The sequence below is a fragment of the Agelaius tricolor genome, unplaced genomic scaffold (assembly GCF_023055355.1).
Source record: "Agelaius tricolor isolate 1412-34295 unplaced genomic scaffold, bAgeTri1.0.p SCAF_21, whole genome shotgun sequence".
Taxonomy (NCBI): Eukaryota; Metazoa; Chordata; class Aves; order Passeriformes; family Icteridae; genus Agelaius; species Agelaius tricolor.
The window spans coordinates 14,475,519-14,494,633 of NW_027269281.1; positions in this window are offsets into that span (position 1 = coordinate 14,475,519).

A 19,115-nucleotide genomic window follows, 5' to 3' on the forward strand; every position below is an offset into this window, starting at 1 on the left:
CCTTGCATGGTTAAGGTGGGAAATACAACATTTAGTCAAACGTGTTTTGGGGATATCTCGGTCCTGTATTTTGCAGACTAAGTGTGGTAGAAATATTCCTCTGTCACAGTCGAACGTGATAGGTCCTATTTTGGGAGGTCAGGATCCCAACCAAGTGTGGGAGGATTGTCTGAAGAGCCTAAAGAAGCTGAAGCTGAGAAAGAAGAGATATTCTTAAGGGTTTGTGACAGATATGATGGCCGAGTGGTCCAAAAGGGTGCCTGGGAAAATCATGATGGGATGGAAACTTTATGTTGTTGCTTTATTAATTTTTGCTTCTTTTGGGGACAGTGTAGACCATCAGGCATGGGCCCCACCTCAGCCCAAAACTAACATATGGGTCACCCTGGCAAACCTAACTAAACAGGAGACTATTTGCCTGTCATTATCTTCTCCTGGCAATCCGTTCACAACTTGTTTGGTTGGATTACCAGCAGATCCCTGGCCGTGCCCTTCACATGTACCAACTTGTAAGGTCAGCAACGCTAGGACAAGTGTGGATAATTGGGATCAGTGGATTTCCCACTTTCCTATAGCACCACAGGAACCCCAAGAGTTAGAGTTGCTAGGGTCAGTGATGGCAGATGCATGCATTCATTTTAACCATAGAAGCCTGCTGTCAGTCAAGAACCACTCTAATGTTGTAACTTCCAGCATGGCTGTCTACCGGAATGCATCGGCCTGGTGCAATTATACAACAAAGAGAGTGTCAGTCTCATCAAATGACCCTATTCAATTGCCAGCAGGATATTTCCTGATATGTGGAGACCGTGTTTGGGCCGGTATCCCATCAATGCTGCACGGAGGACCATGTACACTTGGACGGCTGTCTCTACTTACACCTAACATGTCTATGATACTGAACATGAGCCGTCGCCATCGTAGAGGCAGACGAATGGCTCATGCCTTTGCAGCTGACTGCCGAGACGATCTAAAGTTTTGGTCCCCAGCGGCCATAGTTGCAGCATCTTTCTTAGCTCCAGGGGTATCAGCAGCACGTGCTCATGCTATTTTAAATAGGTGAGGGTGTTGGCTTGCTAAACAAACAAATGCAACTTCTTTAGCGATTTCTAGTCTTTTGCTTGATGTAGATTCTATTCGCCATGCGACACTTCAAAATAGAGCTGCAATTGATTTTCTTTTACTTGCACAAGGCCATGGCTGTGATGAATTTGAGGGCATGTGTTGCATGAATCTTTCTGATCATGCACAGTCTGTTCACTCACAGCTCTCTGAGTTACGGAGGTTAACTGGGAACTTACAGGTAGAATCAGGCCTTGGTATTGATGGATGGCTCAAGTCTTTAAACTTAGGATCATGGTTACGTTCTATTGTTAAGGTTAGCATTGTAGTAGCTATTGTAGCTTTGTTGTTAATATTAGTTTTGCCTTGTTTTTGTATATGCTTGCAGAATATGGTGCGAAAGATGATAACCACCGCGTTTAACCAAACCATGCTTGTTCAACAGAAAAATGGGGGAAATGTAGAGAGCTTTTTGGATAATTGGTTAGCTGAGAAAGGACATTTTGATGTGATACCGATGGATAAGGATAGGGGAAACAAGCTGGGGATTATGTAACCGGTGTCCAATCACTGACAAAGGTCATAGTGACCTTCTCTGAAACGGGAAGACGGGGGAGAAAATCGCTTGCCAGAAAATGTAGATATCTTAGGTAGAGAAGCTAGAAGAATGCAAACATAGAAGCAAAATAATTGTTAGAAGATAGAAGTAGGTGTGGTTGATCCAAGTGTGCTTTAACCAATAATGAGCTCAGCTTTTGCAATATGTATAAGCTTCATTAACACCAATATAAATATGTGTGAGTTTTCAATAAACTTTGGGATTTGTCATCCACACATATGGTGTGTTGCAATTCCTCCGCCGTTCACGACAGTCGGGAGCCACCCAAGAGCGATTACCGCCTTGCCGATTGCATCTATCAAGATAGTCAGCAACGCCACTCTGATACATCTGAATACATGGCTCCTCTGAAGTCGATTGACACCAATGGCACACCTGGACTGGGCTTTTGTCCACCTCTGCACATGGAAAGCAACAGCGATGCATGTGAAGAGACACAAAGAAAATTTGGTCATCTTTGCCTCGGGCAGAATAAACTGTATAAAACCTCGCCGCACAAAACCACGAGTGTGAACAGGGGGGACTGACACTCGGGAGGTCAGACCCAGGTTCACCCAGCGCCGATCCTGGGCTCGACACTGTCTTTTTGGCTGTGGTGGTTTTGAAGACCGAACTTCGGTCTCACAGAAAAATTAATAAATCTTTACTAAATTTTTGATAATTTTGGCTCACTATTTGATCATTTATAACATGTATATAGGTCAAGGTTGTGTCCTGTATCAAGCACCTGTTGTATCACATCAGTATCTAGAGGCAAATTTGACTATCATACAAGAAATATTGAAGCAATACGTGGAATAAATAGACTCCACAACCTGATGTAGTTATGAAGTGGGTATGTATTGTCAGCACCCAGCACAAGCGAGATAGCTCTCGTGAAAACTTGCACCCCAAGCCCTGGTCTGAGCCACATTTTTAGTCACAAAGGTGTTCCATATACATTACATTGCACAACCTTTCCATGCATATTCAACCCCTGGCCCCACCTGTTCTCGCCTCATATGGTAATTAGATCCACGCCCTTCTGAGCATGCATTGTTTACAGTGGTGGTTGCAAGGGGTCTTTAGGTGGTCTGTGAGGCTTAAGGCCGTGGTCTTCCTCATGATTGAACTTTTGAACTTTTCTCCTTTGCACGTGCACTTTGGTCCCTTGGTGCTTATCTGAGTACGTCTGTCGATTTTGATTAGCTTGGAGACAGAGGAGTTCCTTTATCTAAGTTTCTTGCATTCCTTGGTTTTCTCCTGGTATTGTTCTTTATCGCAAGAAGCTTCAGAGATCTTCATTTTCCTATGCCCTTTGTACCATGGCAGAGGCTTCTTAAGTAAAAGGTTAAAATTCAACACACAATTCTACAAGCTAAAATTTAAATGCTTAATTCATATTGCTAACTTAAGCAAATCCCCAAAACCTCCATTTCAATATCACCTGTACCTATAGGGATGAATTTAACTTTAGTCAAGCAGTTATTGAAACATGGGGATCTAAAGGAAATTCTTGAAGAAATTGAAATTATGGGAAAGAGGACCTTAATTACAATACATCACGACACAGAGACCATATGGAGAGTTTTTAAAAGACTAGAAGATACGTCTCACCATTGGTGGGATGTACTTTTCAGATGGTCACCAAAGGCAACGATTATACTTAATGCTTTAGTTCACCCAATTATTGTTTTACTGATTTTAGTTTGTATAAGTTTGATTTTGTCTGTTGTAATGCTTGTTTGGAATTGGAGGATGCTACAATGAGTGACAGCCTTAATTTCATTATCAAGAGTGTACAGCATGATTTTAAGAGATTCTTATCGTATGATGGTTAGATGAAGAAGAATCTGTATATTAGTAAAAGAATTTACTAACTTTGTAGAGAAAGGGGACAATGAATCAAGGGGTTAAGTTAGAAATGTAGCTAGTAAGATGAAAGCTATATATTTTGGTTAAGAGCTGTCTTGGTTTGGAATGGGAAGAAATTCAGGAAAGTAATGTAAAGCTTTTTGTGTAACTGACAGTTTGTTGAACTACTGAGAAGCTAGATATGCCTCTGTGAAACACACATGTGAAAGACAAGAAACTCCAAGAAGTCACTCTTTTTTTTCTGATTAGCGAGGAGGTGGCAGGCCCCGGACCCGGCCCCTGGTCTCAGCCAGGCCAGGCTGGGCAGTCCGGCCACGGGCTGAGCCCCTTCCACCCTCCCGAGCTGCCCACCGCCGCCCCCCCCCCCCCCCCCCCCCCCCAATCGGCTCCAGTCTAACCAGGCCAGGGTCCAGCAACTGCCAGGCAGGAAGGCAGGGGAAGCTGCAGAGCCCTGGCCGGAGCAGGTCTGGAGCAGGACTGGCCGTGGCTGTGAAGATCTTATCATCAAATCCCCTTCCCCCAGCATGGCTGAGACCAGAAGCCCTTGCAGCCCATGCAGAAAACCAAAGACCAACCATGAGGCTGATCGTGACACAGCCCACCAAAAGCTACCAGCCGGAGTCAGGTAGGCCTCAGGCGTGATATTAACCCTTTCAGTGCTTCAATCCTCCCTCGAGTGAGATAAAAGAACAAGATGCAAGCATATAAAGGAACAGCATAAAGACATTGAGGTCAGTGAGGAAGAAGTAAAGTCTCAGATAAGAGGGAGGAGGAGAAGCCTTGTTTTTAAAACTGAAATCATCTTGTAAGCTGTAGAGAAAGAACTCTTTTTCCTTATAACACATGAAACTATGGGGAGATTAAAGTGTTCAAATTGATATTGAGCAAAAGCCGCCATGCTAAAATAAGCAAATGTTAAAATATCTGTGATCCCATGAGAAGTTTAAACAGTGGAAGATAAAAAAGTAGTCCTGTGCTTCCAAGAGAAGAAGAAGATCTCTATTCCCAGATGATTGGCTCTCGCAACTAAGGGATAACTATTGTGTGAATATTAAGAAAAGCTTTAGTGATGTATAGTTATGTTATTGTAGTTTAAATGTCCTCTGTTCTCCCCATAGTTTCCTTTCCCCCCCCGTATTGTTACCATCAGACAGCTGGGGTTATCTAGGACAGAAGGCGTGCATGTGTCCCTTACCTGGGGCAGTTGGGAATGGAAAAGCTTGTTGCTAAGGGGGTGTGGCATGGCAACACCTGATCTCCAATCAAGTTGCAAGAAAGCAGTCTCCACTGATAAATGGCAAAGAAGAGCTGACTGACAGACTTTGGGAGGGGCCAGGGCTAGTTGATGCAACCCCCAGGGGTATAAAAGACTGAGCATCCATCTTGAAGACGAACTGTCCACATGGTATCCATGGGGGTCAGATCCCAGCACTGCAAATTTTTCCTTATATAGTAATTTTGTTGTATTTTTATCAAGGTTTAATAGACCTTTTTTAAATTTTCAAAGTGAGCAGTTGTTTCTCACACCAGAGATGAAGATGATTTTAAAAATAGATAATGAGAACTTTTACCTTTTAACAGCTCATCTTTAAAACAATACCCCATAAGTCAACATAGCCCATCGACAATCTGTAAGAAGGCTTGTAGACATGGGAAAGATTTCACAATGGCAGGGTTCCCCAGGCGGCTGCTGCTCATGATGAAATTGAGAACCACAAGAGAACTGTTTTTTCCTCTTATAGAAAAGTCTCCATAACCTTAACAAGAGGAACTTCTCTCCCTCATTAAACTAAAGAAAGCCTATTTTTGAAGTGGTAAACTGACTAGAAATCTTAGGTGTAGTTTCTTTACATTGTCAGTAAGAAAAAAATTTGTAGGAAGAAGAGAAGTGTTCTGAAAAGTTTGTTTTCATTCTTAGTACCTTTTTTTCCCCTTCTAGTTACTTTTAATAAAATTTTCTTTATACCCTCTTAAAGTTTTGAGCCTACTTTGCCTTTCTCCTAATCCTGTCTCACAGCAAGAAGTGAGTGTATTTGTGCATTAGCCAAGAAAATCTCAAAATTAGAGAAATCTTAAATTAGCAAACCAAAACCACTACAAGAGCTTAACAAGGAAATTAATTGTTACCAGGTGGGGACAATTGAAGACAATATATCATGTATTTGACTTAGTTGTGTTCTTAGAAATAACAGGAAATATATGAAGTATTGTAAAAGTGTAGGAACCATAAATATACCTGGCTTCTAAGAATAATTGAGCCCCGGAGAGGGGGTTTGGACCATGACCAACGGGTCAAGAAACCCTGCCAACCAGATAAAGGTGAAGAGTTTACCATGAGGAAGATCTCCTTCTTCATCTTCGGAAGCCCACTGACCCAATTAAAGAAGAGGACTGCGCAGCCGTAATGAACATTCAGCTAATTATAATACAAAGCAGGAGCAGGTGATGCATATGTATAGGCGTCTCGGATGTCTTTATGAATGTGTAGAACTTTCGTGGATATATGGAGAAGCTACAGTTTTGGAAATTCGCACATGCCTTTGGAGGACTACCTCCCATGTGCCCAGGGCACTGAATCAACATTCCCCTTTTCAACTTTAATTAGTTGAAGAGTCATCTGTCCGTGCATCAAGACCACCAGTTAACCAAGTCTCTTAAAGCTGAAATCAAAGAAAGTGAATGGACTATTACACCAGAGGGACAGATTGTAGTCCCACCTCAGTGAGAACATGAAAGCACCCATAGGGGAACAGAGAACATTTTGAAACATCTGAAGAAAGTAGTAATAGAAAGGGAAATGACCGATATTGTACAGTCTATAACAAGCAGATGTGAAATCTACCCTAGAAACCATCCCAACATGAGCAAAAGAGTTGTGTTAGAAATAACAGAGGCAAGGGGTTTTCCTGGAGATTATTGGTGAGTAGATTTTGCTGAGTTACCATGCAAAGAAGGATACAGGTGTGTATTGGTGTTTGTTGACACCTTTAGTGGATGGTCTGAGGCTTACCCCTGTTGCAGTAACACAGCAAAGGAGGTGGTGAAAGTTTTGTTCAATCATATAATTACATTGTTTGGGGTTCTTTTGGGGTTGTTCCCCCAGTGATTGGGAAAGTTAGTCAAATGTTGGGAATTGTTTGGGATCTGTAAATTTCCTACACACCCCAGACAAGTGATAAGGTTGAACATGTGAATGAAACCCTTAAAACCCAGATTATTAAAATTTGTCAACAAACATCCATTACATGGATTCAGGCCTTGCCTATTGTCACAGCACAGCTGGTCTGTAGCTGGACAGATAAATCTGGCCATAACAGAAATCCAATTTGGCTAGCCTAGTTTGTTATAGAAAAGAAGTAAACAAGTCCCTGGGTGAGCAATGATAGGATGGATTTGAACTCAAACAGGGGACCCCAGCCAATCCCATTCAATCCTGAATGCAGACATATCATTGGCCAGGGAGCTGAGTGGTGCTGAGGCCCCAACCAATCAGTCATTCAGGCATGGGAATTTTGAACCCCCTATAAAAGGAGGCGGCCATAATAAATCTTTGCTGTTTGTCGCATGATCTTCAGTGAGTCCTGTTGCGTGTGTGTCGCCAACCTACGACCGTAACATAATAGCTTATAGCCTTACTGAGAATCTGCATACAACCAAGTCAGAGAGACAGCATAAGTCCTTATGAAATATTGCACGGCAGAGCATATCAAATTATGTATATTAAGGGAGAAATTCATATGAGGGGAAGTTAGTCTTTGCATATTAACTTACAGAGGTATTTAATAGCTTTAAGTTCCACTTTGCAGACGCTCCAGAGATTCGTCTTGTTATCCAGACCAATAGGACTGGACACACCTGCTCATCCATTCCAGCCTGGAGACTGAGGCTATGTTAAATGGTGGGACAGTGACCCTTTAGAAGTCCTGACTATCTTCACTGCAGCCAAAGGTGCTGGCAGACAACCCTGAAAAGTGTGTTGTTTTATTTCTAGGTTCTTTAATCATCGAGAGAATAAGATGGAAAACAACTAGTCAGTTGAGATAAGGCAATTTACTAAAGCAAAGAAAAAAAAAACAAGCAAAAGTTTGCATGCACATAAGCAAAACAAAAAGTTAATCTCTACTTTCCATCAGTGAGCAATGTTCAGACTTCCCAGGAAGCAGGGCTTCAGTGTCGCAGACATCTTTTCATTAAAAATCCTTTCTTAGGATTTTTCTTCCTGAGAAGCTGAGAGGCTTCAGGAACAAAATGTAAACAATGGTTATCTGCTGCTGTGGAATGCAACAGGTGCATCTGTGATTGGCCCATCTTGGATGTTTATAATTAATGGCCAATCCCAGCCCAGTTAGCTTGGACTCTGTCCGAGACACAAACCTTTATTATTCATTCCTTTCTATTCTTAGCTTAGCCTAGCCTTCTGATGAGAACTTTTCCTTCTATTCGTTTTAGTATAGTTTTAATGTAATGTACATCATAAAATAATAAATCAAGCCTTCTGAACATGGAGTCAACATTCTCGTCTCTTCCCTCATCCAAAGACTCCTGTGACCACCATCACACTTCAGCACACATAGCGGTTGTTCCAGAAGGCAAATGTAGAATAATGAATGCCCCCTGTTCCTCCTCCCTCCCTTAGCTTTTATATCTGAGCTGCTGTCATATGGTATGGAATATCCCTTTGGTTAATTTAGGTCAGTTGGCCTGGTTGTGTCCCCTGTCAGGATCTTGCTCACTCCCAGCCCCTTGATGGAGGGGAAGGAATGCTGGAGAGACAGCGTTGCTCAACAATAGCCAAAACACTGGTGTGTTATCAACACCCTTCCAGCTACCAATGCAAAGCACAGCACTGTGAGGGCTGCTAAGGAAAAAAATTAACTTTATCTCACTCAGACCCAATACACCATCTTACGAACAACAGCTCTCTGAGACCTGTTGCAATGCAAGTCCATCCCACACACAAGAGTCTTCCTCAAACTGCTGCAGTGTGGGTCACTCTTCCATGGGATGCAGTCCTGCAAGGACAGGCTGGTCCATCCTGGGAGCAGGGCCCCTCCATGGGCTACAGGTGGATCTCTGTATCCCCATGGATCTCCATGGGCTGCAGGGTGACAGCCTACTTCACCATGTTCTGCACCATGGGCTGCAGAGGAGTCTTGGTTCTGGTGCCTGGAGCACCTCCTGTCCCTCCTTCTTCACTGACCTTGGTGTCTACATAGTTGTTCTTCTCACATGTTCTCACTCATTGTTCTCACTCCACTCTTCTGTGGCTGAAATGATAACTGTGCAACAACTTTTTGATTTCTTCTTAAATATGTTATCACATAGGTGTTACCACTGTTTCTAATTGGCCCAGCCTTGGCCAGAGGCACATCCATCTTTGTAGCTACCAGGGATTGGCTCTGCTGGACATGAAGGAAGCTTGTAGCAGCTTCTCACAGAAGCCACCCCTGTAACCCCCTATTACCAAAAACCAGGCCATGCAAACCCAATACGTTGAAATAAGTTAAAAGACTATTTAGAAGACAACAGCATAAAGAACTACAAGCAAAAGCTATGCCAGAATCTGAAACAGTGAAATGAGTCTGTTTCTATCAACTGGTTATGAAGACTTGGAGTCTTGCAGATGTCGTACACAAGGAGTTAGTGATCTTGGCCAAGTCATGTCTATTCTACTTGGCCTTGTACTTGAGGTTTGAGAAGTCCACAGGTTAGCATTAATCACTGCTCTAAAACAATCTGCTGGAATGACCCATGCCAGCCTGTGAAGCACTAGTGGATGTTATCATTCCAACCTGTCAGGAGAAGATACATGGATTTGTTACACTAAATGTTACACAAAACCTTCCATGGTATGGAGGGAAGAATCTCTCCACAGACAAGAACTGCACACCACACTCTGGGGAAATCCATCCAGGGTCCATCCAATGCTGCATGAAGGCAGGGTTCCCAGCAACGGAAGGTTAATAAGATCTACTTGCTATATATATTCCTCTTTTTAATCTAACTTATTAAAACAGCTTTTTTAAGCTATTTGTTGTCAGGCATTTTTTATTGAGATCTGAAAGGAGACCTGCACTGCACCATTCCCTCCAATGTAGAATATCTGCAAAAAAGTTACAGTTGTATAAAGTGGAACTAGCTAGAGATGGCTTAAGTTGTCATTTATGTCTGCAAGTGAGAAACACATTATTTCTGTCAAGATTAAAAAGCCTGTTCTCTGGTCAGATTACTGCATAGATGATATCAGGGAAAGACCCTGAATCCTAAATGCCAGGAGGATGGCAACAAAGTTGTAGCACATTACATACACCAGTCTTTTCCGTGTTTAACCATGTGTTATATTCCAAACAAGGGAAAACAGGTAATAGGCAACAATCTTGTCCAAAATTTATGAAAGCTGAAGTTGGCAAGACTGAGGCAAAGGATAACTCCATAACAGCTGATGAGTCCTAAAGGGCACAAAAGATCTGTCCAGAAAACAGTTTGACAGTCAAGAATCCTGAGAAGTTATGAGAACTTGACAATGGGCATCCCTTCTACTCAGTACCAGTCCACTTGCACAGAAATGTCTTAGTCCTCACAAGCATGAATGTATGAGTAAATGAAATCTGAAAGCAAATGAACATGAGTGGGCAAAGTCAACCCACTTACAGACTGTGTAAATAAATATCTCCTACCTCTTCTATAAGATCTGACATTAAATTTTATTTTGCTATTTTCCCTATAGTCAGTTCTCTATGTCTCTGACATGCATGTTTACCTCCAGTTCTCTTTCCTTTTCTCTGAAGGTTTTCAGTTCAGAGTGAAATTGGTACATTTCTGGAGGACCAGTAGATTCTTCAGTGGCTTCAAGCAAATTAATCTTAATAAGTTTTGCAAATTTTGAAACTTTCCCCTACAAAATAAAAAAGTTATAAAAATGCAGTAGTAGTTAAAATAATTCTATGCAGCAATATTGAATTTAAATACAGCAACCTATTTCTCATCAAGATTGTGACAGTGGTCACAGGGGTTTTCAGGTGAGGGAAGAGACGAGAATGTTGACTCCATGTTCAGAAGGCTTGATTTATTATTTTATGATATATGTTACATTAAGACTATACTAAAGAATAGAAGGAAAGTTTTTCTCTCAGAAGGCTAGCTAAGAATAGAATGGAATGAATAACAAAGATCTGTGGCTCGGACAGAGCGTGAGAGCCAGCTCTGCCGTGACGGGTCAGTAAATCCAAGCATCCACAGGAGACCAATCACGGATCCACCTGTTGCATTCCACAGCAGCAGATAACCATTGTTTACATTTTGTTTCTGAGGCCTCAGCTTCTCAGAAGGGAAAAACTCCCAAGAAAGGATTTTTAGTGAAAGGATGTCTGCGACACAAGATCAACTGATTTACAGTTTTAAGTCAGATAATCATATTCTGTTTAACTTTGAGACCAATCTCCTGAAACAGTTACCCAATCCTCCCAAACTTTTGTAGGGATTCCATATGTGGTTTTGTTGGAGCTGTTCTGTCATAACTTACGCTTAAATCTTAGCTGTTCTTGTCCGGGGTGGTTTGGCTTTGTTGGCAGCTTTTGAGAGTAGCTGCTAAGGGTGAGGACTGGTTGTTTTTCAATTGTCTATATGCTTTTTCTGAGCAAGATAGTTCAGAAAATCAAAGATGTTATTTTACTGAATTACTAATGTTGTTTCTCAGGCTGTTAATGCCACATCTTTAGTAAATGCCATGATGTCTTGGGGTGATTTTATGAAGGTACTTTATTCCCTAACCATCTGCTTTATGTCCAGAAATGTCTGCAGTATCTTTAAGATGAATCAGGAGGCGGGGCCAGAGCCTGGGAACCCAGGGCGTGAGCTCCGTTCAATTTCTTTTCCCAGTGTGTTCTGGACAGGGTGGATTGTAGATGTTGCATTGTTCTTTTTGTTGGATTAGTTTTTTGTTAGCTTGAAGCCAGAAGTTTTTTTTCCCTTCCCTCCCCCTAGCCAGAAGGCTGTACTGGGGACTTTTTTGAGGTTTTTTTTGGTTTTTTTCCCCTTGAACTGTTTTTGGCTTGGCTTGTTTTTCTTTTCAGCCTGTCTGGGGAGGTGGTGGTCGACCGCCCGAAACCTGAGACCTCGGAGGAGCTGAACCAACACGAGAAAAGACATTAAACTCCACCAACTTTGACTGCTGTGAGGAGAAGACCCATGCCAGAAATCCGACAGGTTCCCAGCCATTGCGTGAACTCTTCTCCCCACTTCCCAGAGACAAAGAAGGGCAGCTGCCATCTTTGCCTCTTGGCCATGGGGTGAGGTGGAGGTGGGGTGTAGGGTTCTATTTTTTATTTTTTCACTGTCATCCCCTGGTGTCCATTTCTCTCAGTGGCAGAAGAAAAGGGAGTTATTGAAGCTGTCAGGAAAATTAATCCCCAAACACCAGAGTGTGAGAAACTAAGCCCATTACTCCATTAAAATTTAAAGAAAATTTAATAAGGGACAATAGGGGACAAAGTCAATAAAGCAAAAGGAACAGCACTGGGTGTGTTAGTGTTCAGGAACACATAATCATGGAATGATTATATGCAGGAGCTTTTATTGAAGAGCTCTGGGTGTCAGGGGTGTACAGACCCAAATCTGACTCCACCATGGGTTCAAGATGAACATGTTTTTATATTTTATCGTTATATAACTTACATATTAATTATTAAGTTTACATTGTTCTATTGTATACATTGATTTCATCCAAGCATGGGTTTCTAGTGATCTCCCTCAAACCCTTGAACATAGTTTCTCATGATTCTTCTTACGATTAAACAATAATTATATCTAATTACTAAGCAATCATCACATCTAACAATTATATAATTTATCATATACTGGTTACACACGTGCAGTTTCACATGATCTGGCAAACACAAGGCTTAACATTTCCCAGGGCCTACCAAGCCTAACTTTCTTTCTAACTCCCCTGAATATACCATGATTTTAGAAACATTTTATCCCTATACTATCAGGTGCTTAGCTGCAGACAGAGGCACACCAGCCAACATAGTGAGAAAAATGTGTATTTTATGATTGGCTTTTCGCAATTATTAAAAGTATTATTATATGTGTTATGTTAGAAAGTTATGCTGTATTAATTCTCTTAAGTAGTGTGTTAAATATAGTTTTAGGTTATAACATAATGTTAAAATAGAAACTATGCTATGTAAGATACTTTTTAACTAGCTCAAGAAAGAGATGAGATAATCAAGAAATTCTTCACACAGAGATAACAGCAACAAGACACTAATATCCTAAAAGAGAAGAATTATTACCCCCTTATCAGAAGAGACAAACTTTCTTCCACCTCCTTCTCATCTTTTCATCTTTAAGGCGTCAACAGGATTAATAAGGAGGAGTTGACAATAACCAGACAACACCCTTTGTTTGAAAAGAATTTTTGAATCATGCATGAAATATATGAATGTTCAACAGACTATTGCTTTTAAGGGTTAATCCCTTGTTAGCGAGCTATGCTTTCAAGAGGAAAGCATCCGAATGTTCGTAATTCTTTGCTTTTACTGTCCTTTATTGTCCTAACTCTGACTGTCCAAATTCTTATTGCGCTAATTTGTATTACTATTTTTATAACCATTTTATTACTATTAAACTTTTAAAATTTTAAAACATGTTGTTTTTCATAACAGCAACACCCCTTATATACCCTGGGTATTGCATCAGCCTAACACATATTTACAAATGCTTATACATATCCAAACATTTTAACATAGTTCCTCCTCCATTCCGCCTTTTTGGAGCGCTTGCAGTGGTCCTAGTCGTGGTCATTTGTTACTTTTCGATAAATTTAACAGGTTTCAATTCCTTCATTGGTTAAATGCTAACATTACAACAACTCTTCACCAACACTGGTATCACAACACAACATTCACGTTAAAAGAACTCTAAACTTTAGCAAAAATTCTTTTACAAAAGTCAACATTATAAAACACATAGTATTCACTCTAACAATTGTGAAAGCCAGCACTATAATATATTTATCACAATCTCTCCTCTTCCTTTTCATAAATCATTTGGCTTGAGCAAAAATTCTTTTTTTTTAACTTCGGTGATACAATCATGTTTTTCATAAATCAATTAAGCTTCTTTGAAAGGGTCCTTTGTTTTGTCTTCTTTAACATCATTATCTTTTGTGCCGTTCCGGATATAGCCAATTTTGGGTCCATAGGCATTGCCATTACTGGCATACCCTGGTCTACACTAGTGATTAGCTGAATAAAACATTGAATCAGACAAGGAAGAAATAATAAATCAGCTGCTGCACATAAGAGGAAGAAGCTTAGCTTTTTCCACCATTCCATTTCCAATAAATTGTCCCATCAACTGGCTTTTAGTATTGATTCCCATTTCTGGACCAGGACATGGGCTATTTTTCTGATATCCTTGCCTATATCCAGGATGGCATCCCTGTCATCATCTATTTTCAAGCAACAGTCAGATGTATTAAATTTTCAGACACCCCCTTCTTCTGCTAATAAGTAGTCTAAAGTCAACCTTTTCTGATACACTGCAGCTCTTGTTTGCATTTGTTGGTTTGATATTAATTGCGGTGCTAGGTCAGTTTTGTTAGTTATTATTTCTACAACTGTTTGGAGTCTTATAATATGATTTAGCATATAAATTTGGGTTCAGTATTCCCAACTCCCATCTTGTGCCCATGTGGCTGACCCATACATTTCCAATATTCGTTCAGGAGGCCATTCCTCATTCTCCCATTTTTGAGGTCCTCTGATTAATTCTCTTTCATTTTAAAGGCTTTGTAAACTGGCACCCCTAAGTCATCGCCATCCTGCCCTGGTGAAAGAAAAAATCCTGGCTGTGTAATTCCCAGAGTACCACTCCCTTTCCAATGGGGAGAATTTTGAGTAAGCTCTTTTCCCACATATCCAGAATAGGCCATCTAGAGCTCTCCAATAATCGTTACTCTGTTGATGTATATTTTCCCAAAATTTTGATATCTCCAGGATTTCAGAATAGGGATTTTTTTCCCCTGTAATATTACATAGAAAAAGTCCAGTTTCATTATTATATTCACAATTTTTATTAGTTTTTCTCTGGGCCTAGTACACCGTTGGTTCTTCAAGGACCCACCATGTAAAAGTCCCATTATTAACTTTATATATCTTACAGAGGGTACTTCCTTCTTTATTAAGAAAATTTTTCCCAGTGTGCCAGAGGCACTCTTCTCCTACCATTGTTGAACTCAAGATCCACCCTTCTGGTCAGTTGTCCCCTCTTATATTTGTTCGATTCCATTTAAGGAGTTCAACAGGGCCTAGGCTACTGCCTTTCCATGGCCATTCCTCGATCATTATGGCCCCCCCACAAACCCAACAATTGGTTACATTTAGTTCTCTACTTATTCTTTCCCCCAAATCCACAAATGTCCCAATACGGCACAAAATGAAGGACACTCACACGCTGGAATGTCCAAGGCAAAAAAAGGCTCATTTATTTCGGGACCTCTATATTTATAAAATTCCAAAAGTGACCATGGATTGGAGGATGAAATTGCCACCTCTCCAACCACACTGGTCAAACCAACAGTCCATCGGTTCTCTCATCCTCCAGAAAGGAATGCAAAACAATCATTATTTACATGAAAAGTGTGTGGGAAACTCCATTACAAAAATGTAAACATCAGAAGGCTTAGAAGAACTTTAGAAGAACAGGGCAACACACAAACAGGTTTTTCACTAATCTAGGGATTTCTATTTCCTTTTCCAATTGTCATTTGAGTTTTGTATACAAATCTTCATGTGGGGTTGCCCCCGAATTAGATTGCTTTATTTGTTTTGTCATCTTGCTTACTATTTGTTCTTTTACCAAATCCTGGACTCCATCCCTGAGAGCAATTGTAAAGCAAACCCATCTTTCCCCCTTTGGGCATCTACTTCCCAGCCTTTGCCCACCTTGTCCTAAGTTTTCTGCAACCCAGAATGTCGGCTTGTTCTGTGTACAGGTTTCTAATTTGGATGAGTCACAACAGTATCTGTTGATGTGGGTGTGAGCAGTGAAAAAAGAACCTTGGGATTTTCCTAAGTAAAGCGATTGGTAGTACTTATGACATGGATTTTCTTGAATTCCAAAAGGGAAAAGACAAAAAAGGAGTAACGGACAAAAAAGGAATAACAGAGTATGGCTTCTACCCCCACCTCTCATGCCTATGGGGTTGCTTGGACAGTACAAGAGCCCGGCCGAGGCTTCACTCAAGATGGACTCAGAGTCACAGGTTTTCACACTTTTATAAGTTTTGGTCCATTTACATATTGGGGTTAATTGCTCAATTACAGCTTCAGGTTATGAAGTCCCATCCTCCTAGTTTGCTCTCCTCAATTCGCTGTTGTTTATACATATTGGGCCAGAAGCTGCAACAGTGTCCTTGGTTCTCAGGCTGGAAAAGGATTGTTTTGTCTAACTACCCTGTGAAGAGAACTTGCTAACACTTTATTTGAAGTTCAGAGTTATATACTAATGCAGTACAGAATCTAGAAAATATGAAAGCTAAAACTTAAGTCATCATTAGGACCCCCTGACCAATACAGTCCTGATCCTCCTGCCTGGAGCAGAAGTGGATATTGGAGGTTACTCGAAACTTATCCTGACAGTACTTGAAACCACTGATATGAACTTGGCCTTGTTTCTCAATTATCTGTGATCCTTGGAACATTCCTTGGATCATTTGAGTCATCTCAGTTCATTACACCCCAGTCCTCGTTTAAGAGTCAGTTTTGTATCACCCGGTCTAGATGCTATGGTCCATTCTTTAGGTTCTTCCACAGGTCCTTTGATTCTGCTGGCGTGGATCCACCCTCTTTCCTTGGTTCAGGTCGCAGCTTCAGTCATCAGTAGTACCTGAAAAGGACCTTCCCATTGTGAAGTTAAAGATTGTTCTTTCAATGTTTTAACCAATACCCATTCTCCCGGATGAATGTTATGGATCTTGAAATCTAGGGGTGTGGTTTGAGGGATTAGCCCTTTTAATCATAAATTTTCTAGAGTTTGTGCAATTTTGGTGGCATATTTTCTAACACTCGCTTCCCCTTCTTCGTAAGTAGCAGTTTCATGTTGAGTGGTCAAAAAGGGCAATCCAAACATCATTTCATAGGGTGACACTGCCAGGTCTGATCTGGGTTGTGTCCAGACCCCTAGTAGTGCCAGAGGCAAACACTTTACCACTGACATCTGAGTTTCAATCATCAATTTAGTTAAAGTCCTTTTTAAAGTTTGGTTCTGTTTTGTGGAGAGAGAGCCAAAAACTCCACAACTTTGTGAAAGTTGTAAAGCCTGTATGCTTATTACAGCGCCGGACGCATGTGGAGATTACTCTCTTTAAAAGGCATGCGTACCTGTCATGGTTTGACACTGGCACAATGCCAGTGCCCCCATGAGAATACCCTCTCCCTGGTTTCTGCTGTGAGATGTGACCAGGAATAAGCAAAGCAGGCTTCCACTTAGAAAAAAAAAAATTAACTAAACTACAAGGGAAAGGAAAAAAAAGAAACACACAAGGAAAATGAAAACTTCACAAATACATCTCCTCCTCCTCCCCACCAAATTCCCAATACAATACATCCCCCAAATCATCGACTCTCGGTCCGGCACCACCCTTCAGAATACTCAATCCTCAGTTCATCAAGAGGAGAAGGAGTCCTTCTTGTGCCAACGGTGACCTCTTCCTTTCATGTCCAGCGCTCTCACCACTGAACACGGACCAGGGCTGCTTTTAGGGTTGTCTTTTAAGGATGCTTCGTCCCACTCCAAAAAGGCACAGTCTCAACTTTGGGACATCTGTCCCCCCCCCCCCCCCCATATTTTTTGCAACCCCTGGGGCCGAGGGGTACCCACACCAAACCCTCTTGGTCCTGAGGCATTGCCTCCCCCTAGAATGCAGTCTCTGTATCACAAGGAAACATGGCTCTGTCCATGGCTACACAAAAAGAGTCCAGCATAAGCTACTCCATCATCTCTTCCACCTGAGTTCTTCTCTATTCTTTTCAGATCTCTCCCTTGCTCAGACCTCCAACTCTTACTCAGCTCCCTCTTCATCTTCTGCTCCATCCCCCTTCAGGAGAGGTCAATGCTCTGCAGAGTTTTCATTGTCCACAAAAGGGTTAAAAGCTCTTACAAGCGGCTGGACACATGACGCAAGGTATCCCCCCCTCCTTTTTCGCCGGCGGGCTGCGCAGCCAGCACAAGATAACAGTCCCCGGCACTGGCGCGTGCTCTCTCTCTCTCTCTCTCCGAGGAGGGGCAGGGGGCCAGGCCTACCTCATGGCCGTGTGGCTGCCCCTCCCCTGCCCAGCAGCAGCAGCTGGGGGGGGGGGGAGAGATCCAAACTCTTTCCCGCTGGAAATCCAAAAAGAGCCTCCCAGGGGGAGAGCTCTGCTTTTAACCCTGTGTTCTCAGAGGCGGATCCAATGTCCCAATGGACACACTAGGTGCCAATATTAAAATCTGAGCACCCATTGGCCTGACCACAGCATCCCAGAAAACATATTTCCTGTCGAACCACCACAGTACCTCTGGGAACTTCAGGTCCCTTTTTATCCCCCTCTCAAATACATATGCATACAGTTTCACAATAGGTTCATACATATTCATTTTTACAAATTTCACATGACATTTGCCACTAGTTCTTCTTTATCAGAAAGAATTCCTAGGTCAGGCTGACCTGCTTCCACAGCAGTTTCTGTCTCTATCACTCTCTGTCTCCCCCTCCTTATCTCTGTCCTTCACTGAAACAGTCTCTCTTGAGCCTAGGCCTTGCAGTCAGGCTATACAGACTTAAAGATGTGCATTTCACCTAAATCAAAATGGATTTATACTCTGGGGAATTTCACTCTGTCTCATTTCCCCCCTTTTCTAGAAAATAAACAAATTCTTTTACTTACTTCAAACTCTTATGACAATAAGTGTCTCTTAATGCTTTACCATGTACGTTTGATAAGGAAGGTAGCACAGCTACTCGCTGTAGTATTCTTCAATTCCAAATTAGCAATATAATGGATAATCTTAAACTTATTCTAACTAATATTAACAAAACTACAATGGGATGACACAACTTATTAAAGATTCCATTTGCAGTTGGTGACCACCTAAAGATCACATCTCACTAGTGATGATCTGCATTTTGTTTTATTCTCTGTAGAATTCTGGTTATTTCTTTTGTATCATGTTGGACAGTAATTAAGGTTTTCTTTCTGCTTTCTTGGATTTCTTTCAAGATCTCCAGTAGGTCTTGGTGCTTAATTAATTGTTTTACTAATGTAAGGTCCATCTCAATAGGCGTAGGTGATAGTCTGTAATACATTGTATAATTGGTTTTAATCATCTGGTGGGATGTCACTGGGGCAAAGTATGAAAAATCACACTCGATAATCTTAACAAAATTAGAAATACAAAAATTGGAATGATTTCTACTGGACAAAATAACATCGTTGCTATCAATTTTTACAGCAGCACAGGCAGTTCTCAGGCACACACACCCTTTTCCAGTATATATGAGCACAGTTTTCTGGTCAGTGACTGGATGAACTTT